Source organism: Falco rusticolus, chromosome 3 (genome assembly GCF_015220075.1).
Source record: "Falco rusticolus isolate bFalRus1 chromosome 3, bFalRus1.pri, whole genome shotgun sequence".
Classification (NCBI taxonomy): Eukaryota; Metazoa; Chordata; class Aves; order Falconiformes; family Falconidae; genus Falco; species Falco rusticolus.
Genome location: NC_051189.1, coordinates 61,708,594 through 61,718,096, shown reverse-complemented (window position 1 = coordinate 61,718,096; position 9,503 = coordinate 61,708,594).

The window sequence follows — 9,503 nt, the reverse complement described above, 5'->3', positions numbered from 1 at the left end:
CGTGCAAATAAGATGTGTGCAGAACCTACTGAGGAAGAGTATAAGACAGTAACACAAGCCAAGACCGGCAGGCCAAGGCAAAAAATGAGATCTCATTAAAAAGGGATGTGACAAGATAACATTCAGTATAAGGACACCAGCTGTAAGAGGCAGAATCATCCCACTCTCTTACAGGGAGGGGAAATGAACCGTAGGTTGAGGTGAGGAGGCCAGAATACTTAGCAACATTTTGCTTCAGTCATCACTGAAAACATTAATCATGCAGGGAACAAAGTACATGGCTGATGTTGAAGGGAGTGAACACTAGAGGTGGAGTTAAATAAGCAACTGTGTTAATCCCTCTTACTAAATTACTGTCTTGCTGCCCCTTTGCTGAGGTGCAGTGACTGACTGCATACGTGTTACTTGTCCACTGCAGTTCATGTTAAAAAAGTTTGCTTAAGTCACTCCTCACGGGGGTCACATTGCTATGAATAAAGTCTGCACATGGAATATTTAACAGGGAGGAGAAGGCACTTGAAATAGTTTTGCATGCAATTTCACATTGGTGAGTGCGCAGTATCAGACCAGATTTTCCTTACCATCCTTTAAGAAAAAAGTTGACAAATTGCAACAAACACAGAGGAAAGTGGGAATGATCGAGATCTGGAAAACATGGTATATGGGCTGTATAGTTTGGGAAATAGAAAGACTGAGTGGAGATGTGAATCATGGGCTGCAATGATTGTAGAGAACACTGTGAAGAAGAATAGAATTACTTTTTCTTTATGCCTACAGGGGCATATCCTGTAGGAAAGGAGAATTAAGCTGTTCATTAAGAAACATTTCAACTCTAAGGTAACTGTTAGGTGTTGGGATCAGTTGCCTGCTGAAGATGTGAAGTCAATTAGACACAGGCATTGCTTGGACCAGTATTCAAACTAAAGATAAATCAGGACACCACCAAGGATCTGTTTGGGTGTTCCTTCTGTTTCTCAAAGCTCTGACAAATTACATGAGTGAGATTAATGCAGAATAAATTGTTTCTGTACCTTGCTTCCCTTGATTTAAGAGGGAAGTGCAGAGGTACACCAGCCTTAGCAACAAAGGTAATAGATTACAAGGCTCAGCTTCGATTTGCAGAAGCTAACCTTCTGTTCAGTCTTTCTGCCCTTTCCTATTTTTGACTAAGGCTGATCCTGACTGCTGTTAGAACCACTCTTGTGACCACCCCTAAGTAAATTTAATTATTTTTTATGCCTTCCATAGCGACCCAACTTTCTATTCTTCACTGTGTCCTCAAAATAACAGTATTTTTTTCTGAACTGATTTTGCTGTTCAGCAGGTTTCTATCTCCACTGTCTCTGATTCTGCTTTATTTCTGTCAGGCTGTTCATGTTAAAAATTTGGTTGTTCATTCTTCATATTTATATTAAGTGCTACTATACCACCACTGAAAGTTTTTAAGAGCAAATTAGACAAGCATTTGTCACAGAAGGCTTAGATACAGCTGATTATTTTGAGATAAGACTGTGGAGTGAAAGATCTCATGAGGTTGATTTCTATAATTTTCCATCTATTTCAGATTCTTTGTTAATGAAACTATTATTTTATAATGCCTAACAGTTTTGCAGGAGTCACCAAATATTTTTATTAGCTTTATAAGAGGGAATGAGGCTCCTCCTAAAGGTGATCTTGCTGCTCCACAAGGCCATGCAGAAGATGCCAGGAACATTTTTTGGTACTAATTAAAATCCTCTGCAGTTGGCTGGAAATGGCTTTGTGGCAGGCAAAGTTCCCAAGCTGAAAGCCCTGATTGAACAAAAGACTAACTCTTCACTGCAGTGAGGTAACAGTCCCAGAAAAAGGTTCTTTTATATGAGATTTCATGGGTGGGTATTTTGTTTGTTTTGTTTTCTTCTTTTGGTTTTCAATAATTTTAACAATAAGATCAAGACAGTGTTGATGGATGGGCACATTTGTATACATGGGAAAAAACACCCTGCCAAGAGTATTTCAGTGGTGTGAAATTCTTGAACAGAAATCTAAATTTAGATGTTTTATAGTTAGACAGGATATTAAAATCAGAACTTCAGGCTTTGCCCTCATTTACCCTCTTTGCCATACTGTATGTTTGAATGAATTGCAGAAATTTGTGGGCAGCATTTAGATGAAAGCTGACTTATTGAGAGCTTCATTGTGACAGCAGTAATGAAAAGCAGAGATGTTGCCCATGAGATTCATTATTGAAGATAATATACTGGAAATTAATATTTCTTTATTCTGATCATGCCAAGGATAATCTGAACTCTTTTATTTTACATTTCAGGTTGCAACTTCAAAAATGTATAAGCTCCAAATAAAACTAAATCACTGTTGATTTTTTTTGCTTGTTTGTTTCTGACATTTTTACAATTTATTACTGTTTAGTGATGCTCCCTACAGGAAGAAAAGAAAATATTATTCAGAAAGAAATACAATTTTTTATTTTATAAGCATCTAAATTCTATTTCATGAGGCTTTTTGCCACAAAATGAGAAGCTATCAAGGGTGGAATTGTCCCATAACTGCACAGTGGTACATGTAACAACTTCTACAGCAGATCTTGAAGAGCTTCAGACTCCAGGCAACACTCCAGAAATACCAATCCCCAGACTGAACTGTGAGTTCACGCTTCTTTGGTAGCAGCACTAATTAACTAAAAAGGTAGATTTAAAAAATCTTCTTAGACAAGGAGTATCTCTAGCTTATGTCTTATGTGGCATGCTTTCATCATTTAATAAAAAATAACAATTATTGTGTTTTGGTTTTATCCAAAATATAAAGACTAAGGTAATAATAGTCAGACAGATTAATGAGCAACCTTCCTGAGGGCCCCACTGCATTTAAATCAATGAGTTTTAGCCCGTGATGTGTTGACCTATGAGCTTGATCAGTCATTTTCAAGGGGTGCACAAACAGGAACTAGATTCATAGGTGCTACACAGTAACCTATGTGGACGTGAAATTTCCAAAGCAACTCTACTAGGAAATTTTTAGGGATCACATATTGAAACAGACCGACTTACTTGCTATGACTCACCACTTTTAAATTCTGCTCAGGTACTTTCACTCTGGATAAAAAGGCTCTTGTTAAGCTGTGAGACCTCTCAAAGTCAAGCCACTGTCAGAGCTAGTTTGGAGTCCAAGCCTGACTCAGGAGCTAAATGCCTTCTGACCAGAGCTGGCCTGCCTCTCTGCCCATTCCTGCAAAATATCCAGTCAGCTTTCAGACTCTAACAGTTCTTTTTTTATACTCTGACTATTTTCTTATGTGTGTAGCTGTCTTTTATAATCCCTTAGGAACAGTAGTAGTTGTTAGCCATTGGGTTGGTCTGTGGTGCAACCAACACCCACTGGTTTCCTTCAGGTGGGTCAGGCTGCAGGAGGGGAATGGGTTTACACTGTAAGGATGATATTTTCCAGAACTGAACAACTGGGCCTCACCGTTCAGCCCTCGCTTTCTACCACCACTTAACTGCAGCTTCCTGCCTGTGGTGGCCTTGGCTCCAAAGTCCTTGTCCTCTCCCACTCCATAACCTCAGACTTCTGTTTGTGCCTCCCCCACCGACCCGGTGTAGTTGTCTCCCGGCCTGTCTGCCCTTCAGCTTTGGCTTTTCTGGTTTTAACTCTGACCATTGGGTAATATGCCTGACAAACCCAATTAGTGTGGGTCAGACACTCCAGAACACAAAGTTATCACACCCTTTCACTTGTGGTGAGGCTAGAGCAGGTGAACATTGAGAATAAGTCTGGATGATTCTTGAGAAATCACGCCATTTATCACTTTGCTCCAACTGGGCATGTTTTCCTGGTGGTCTACCATCCAAGTAGCACCCAGCCTGATCTTGCTTAGTTTCTGAAATGGAGTGGAACACATTAAGGAGGATATGGGGCTGCCAGCCTTATCTCATGGTCACATTTGAGCCCTTCTCTTTCTGACAGGTACTAGGGGCATATTACTGCGACTGCAGACCTGATAAGAGAGCTCTTAAACACACCCAGAGCTGGAATATCAGCTGTCCTATTCACCCACACTCCCATGATGAGTGACTGAGAATGACTCTGTTTCTGTGACGCCTTATTGCAGAGTAACTTTGGAGCCAAAGGGCAGGCATGAGTCTGGATGTCAGTCATTCTGCTGGCTTCCACAAGGTTCAAAAACTCACAGTTACAGCTCACAGTTACAGATTCACGCAGCAGTGATCACAAGTTTCTTCCACATGAGTCACCAAGGTTAAATACTTCATCATTGTTTTGTCACCTTTGGACATGTGTGTTATGTAAATTAGTCTCTTCTGAAATGCCACTGAACTTCTGTAAAGTTATATGAAATCTTCATTTTATCTGTAAAATATAGTATGCTGAAAAAATATAACTACTGCTTGGGTCTTTACAAATCTGAAATTAGGAAGGGATTTCTTTGGAGTCAGAGTCTGTAAAATCTTCTGGATGCTTTACAAAGGTACCCCAAAACATCCTGAGGGCCTCAAGTTGTATGTGTACTTATTGTTTGGGTGGCTAAACCCAACATAATTCCCTGGAATCTGAAGATCTGTTTATTACAGATCATCTTAGGTTGATCATGAATTGCGATGGCCTCAGGAAAACTTACTACAATTAGAAAGAGGCTATTTCATCCTAGGCGAAGGATAGTGCTCTCTTGCTACAGCACTCTCCAAACTAGCTGGCTGCAACAAGGCCTTTTACCACCTCATACCAGCATACTCTTCATGCCAGTCCCTCTGCTGCCTTCTGCTAGTCTCTCCTCACCCAGTGCACACGTTCTCTCTCTGCTTCTTCCTCAGCTGCTCTCTCTTCATTGACCCTCAACCACTTCACTTAACCAGCCACAGCTGCACCTTATCTACATCAGCCAACCCGCTGCCCCTGAAGCCAACCCACAGTTGTATATTATCAATATTGATTAACCCAGCTTCATTCCTCTACACTCTCTGATGGAAAACAATCCACTCTTGACCAACTGGTAGAGGGATTAATGTAAATGTGGTTGAAGTAATCATCTCTAGAGGAAATCTGAAGAAGAGCTGTAACTTTTCTGTGTGGTATGATTGCCTGGCGAAGAGTTGCTGGGGAAGTTACATTTCCAGTTATTTTGCTAGGTTAGGAGCTTGATAAACAATTCTGTATTTGCAGTGAGCGCAAAAGTCTGAGGTGGTTTTACATACATATGTCCCACTGGCTTGGAGTCACTACACTTGCAGACTGTGCTGAGCATGCCGCTCCTTCCCATGGAAATAGATTTCACATCCCCTTTACAAGCAGCCAACTGTGTCCCTTCCTTCCCTCTGCAATGCTGACTGAACACTGATTTATCAGATTGTTGCTAAGCTTCTGTACTCTTGCTTATAGGTGGTTACTCTAAAAAGAGGATTTGTCCTCCTGTTAGAACAGATCTATTAATCTGGTCCTCTATAGCTTTTCTCATCTCCATGGTGTCATACCTTTTTCTCCCCCAGGTAGACATATACACATAACACTGTGTGAGATAGCATTAGATTCCTATAATCAGCTCCATGTCCGTATAGTTGGAGGGAGTTGAGCAATGACATGAAATGTTACCAATCTTTTATTAAAGGAAACTTAAACTTCTTTCTGCCCTCAAACCCAGATAATGTTATTGGCCCCTCTGAACACAACAGAAATCTTATAACATCTTTTTGAGGCTGAAGAAATTTACTTACTTTTATAACTTGCATGATACATGTACATACGTAACAGCTGTAGCCTCTTAATTTCATAAGTAATTTCAATTAATTTCATTATGAATTCCAATGAATTAATTTCATAAATTCATTCATTCAATTTCATAAAAACATTAATTTGTTGGAATTATGCAAGGAAACCTTCCACAGGGTCAATGGAGATAGTTCTTGTGGAAGGTGAGAAATGCAAATGGATAGTTCTTGTGGTAGTTAATTCTCTATTCATCTGACGGATTTTCTGTTCAGGCCCAGCTGAGTGGGTTAGCAAAACAAAGACAGATGGCAGGAGATTATTTCAAACGCTTCTTTGTTAGTGGGTAATCAGTACAGATTTCTCCCCCCTGCCCCCTTCAGTTAGGGCTCAATGTCCATTAAGTAAATGGAAAGACTCATATTGATTTTGATGGGCACTCAGCCAAGGCCTCTTGTCTCAACAACTTTCTCAGCTAAACTTTGGCCTACTCATCATTTTTGAATATTTTGGAATTGGTGGTTTTTTTTGTTTTTAAAGAAAGAAGAAAGCAATGATGATGTCACTCTTGGGGGACTACTGGGAGAAAGAACAAACTGTACTTTTATATGGACAATATACTGCCATAAGCATATCCAAGGTAAAAGATCATCCTGTTTTAAATCAAGGGGTTTTATGCCAATTAAGTTCAATTTTTAGGAAAAGCATAAGGATGAGGGATCTGGCTGAAAAGTGTGCTCTGGCTGCCTTCTGAGCTCCATCCCCTGGAAGAGGTCAATGAGCAAGCTGTGTTTGCGCTGAGTGCAGGCCTGGAAGCTTGGATCTGCTCAGACTGGATTCTCAAAGGCTCTTGGCTACAGATGTCTTGCAAAGGCTTTGGCCATCTCTGCTGAGATTTGCCAGATGCTGCCTACTTGCTTCCACTTTGAGACACACTTTATTAGGCCCATCTGTCATCTTGGTCTAAAACTTGTTGCTGTCCCTGGGAGAACCTTGTAGAGATTGGTTGTATTTCATGTTATTTTCACAGATCTAACTGAAGCACCGTACCCTGTTCCCACACATTAACTTTGTTCACATCTAATTGTCTTTTCTGCAAAGCACATTCCTTTTCTGTGATGCTGACTCTTCCCTATCAGTGTCAAATGTCCATTTTGCTTTTTACAGTGGGTACATGTAGATCTATGATCCCTTAGAAGGAATCCTGTCTCAGATTATGTGTTTAGCCCTTCCATCCTAAGGCACATACTCTTAACAGCCCAGAAGCATTAAGTATGCAGTGCCTGTGTATTGCTTGACAGAGGCTGCGTGGCTATGCAAGCATTAACCAGAGGTGTGTGCACAGAAATTAATTCCTCTCACGGAGCTCAAGGAGAGCCATAGGGCAAAGATTTACAGCGCTGCTCTCGTGCTTCTGTAGTGCAGCACATCGGCAGTGCCAGAGGTGCACAGCGAGGCCGGACTGGGATGGACGGGGAACGCCGGTACGCATGCAGGCGCCACGGGCACGCGTGGGTGCGAGGCAGCGAGGCCATCCCGGTGTAGGACTGCCCTCTGTTGGCGGCACGGCCGGCTGGGTCAGCGCCAGCGATGCGGGCTTGTGCCGGCGCAGGGCTCGCGGTCGGGCCAGTTACAGCTCCACCATCCCCGAGCTGCGGGGCGGTGCGGGGCGGTGCGGGGTGGCCGGGCAGCCAGGTGCAGCCCCAGGCAGCAGCCGCCTAGTCACACTGGAGACGTTTCAGGGCAGTAAGAGCGGAAAGGGAACAAATGTTGCCGGATCAGTAACCGCATCAGAATTTGTTAAACTGCTTCTGTACAACCCTGAGAAGGAAATACATAGATACCTAAGGGTCTCGTGTATGCACCCCGCTCGTTTCTTCATACAACTCTAAGCAGAAAGAAACAAACACAGTCTTCAGGATTTGCAGAAAATAATCTGGCTTTGCATGGCCTTAAGCCATCATATGTACTTGCCACCTAATACATCAGCACATGCACTGGCTGTTTGCTTTAAAAAGGGATTGAATGCAGGTGTTTTGTCATAGCCTCTCAGTTGTGCACAGGTGAAGGCATCTGAAATGTCCCCAGCTGCATGAGGCAGAACAGACTGAATAACCAGTCTGAAAACAGGCCAGTTTAAAACTTCCAGATTTAAGTCTTTTCAGAGCCAGCTGCTCCACTGAGCATTCTTGATCTGGACACTGGTCAGAGATACGCTGTATCATACTGTGCTGTTTGCCCTCTGCCTTTGACAGCCCATTTCACTACTGAACAGAATTGGGATGAACGGAAATTTGCCCACCTCTGAAACTGAAATCCAGAAGTGTTGGTAACTGCCAAAAGGCATCTCTCTCAAATGTCATGTGAAGTATCTGTGTGGGTTTACAAATGTTTAAAGATTCAACAGGGTTGCTGCATAGTTATGTTTGTTTTTAATGACCTGCTTTTTAACTTCTCTCCCTCAAAGCCTTTTATACAGATAAAGAACCAGAAAAAAATATTTGCCAAGATCTGTTGTTCTCTAAAAAACAGAGACAGCAGTCCAAATTCAACGTGGCTAGGAATAAAAGGTTTCTGTTGGTTAAAATTGACTTGCATATTGTCTATCCATTATTTTCTATATAGCAATATACTTGGCTGTCAGCAGGTGGCTCTGTGTTAAGAGCAAGCTCTGATCTTGACGCATGCACAGAACTGGAACTGTTTCAACCAACCTCTTATTTTTTAAGCCAACGGGAAAATAATAAAGGCTTATGATTTGTCAGTTAGAAATCTTGTTATTTCTAGATTTGTTACAGGAATATATTTGTTAGAGGAAAGGTAAGTAAATGAAAATCTCTTGCTTGAAGGGAACAGTGGCAGTGCTGACATTATGCTGCTAGAGGAAACATCCAGTCACTTTAAGAGTAGCCATGTCAGCTCTGCTAGATAGGCAACTAGGTTTTCAGGTATTACATCAAGGATTTTATTTCTGTTTGAGGGTTTGGGGTTTTGTTTTCTTTTTAAAATCCCTACTGCTTACATAAAGGACACGAGTCACTGAACGACAACAGTGTTAGTGGAAGCACTGAAAGTTAGGATCTTACCTATTTTACTGCAGTAAATGGGGATTCTTCCATTTCTTTCAGTGTGAGTAAGATTGGCTTCTTGGTGCCTCATAGGATCAGGCTGAGGGTTGCTGCAGTGGCTCTCTGGCAGGGCTGCAGATCAGATGGTGTCTGAAGCTAATCCAGCTGCAGCAACAGCTTAATGAATATATAACAATACGTCCTTGTTTGAAGTTGTTTGTGTAGCTATCAAAATGACATTCATGACCTAGCACAGCAAGCTTTGCAGCTACTGCAGGTAAAGGGCAACTCAGGGATCCCCTGCACCCTGAGTTGTGTATGTGACTTGTTTCCCAGTTTGACATTTTTCAGTCTTTCTTTGGAAACTGAAATTGTGTGCTGCTCTGCACATGTGTCTTGTCCAAAGAAAATGACAATTTAATTAGACAATCAATGTAACATGTACTGGATAAACAAGAGGAATGTGCTTTCCCAGTATTTCTGTTATCTTTGTTCTTATTTTAATGGTGGGCAGTAGCTGTCTTTCGTAAGCAGGTGAGAGGATCCTGTGCAGAAGTATATTTAAGAGCCTTTCTGAACATATGAAAATAGTGAATTTGAGTTAGGTTCTGCGCAAGACAACTGACTTATACTGGGTGACTGGGCTGTGGAGAGAGTAGAGTGTGTAAGGAGGGGGCACAAAAGGAATATTATGTTTGCCATAGCTAAATATTCCTGGCC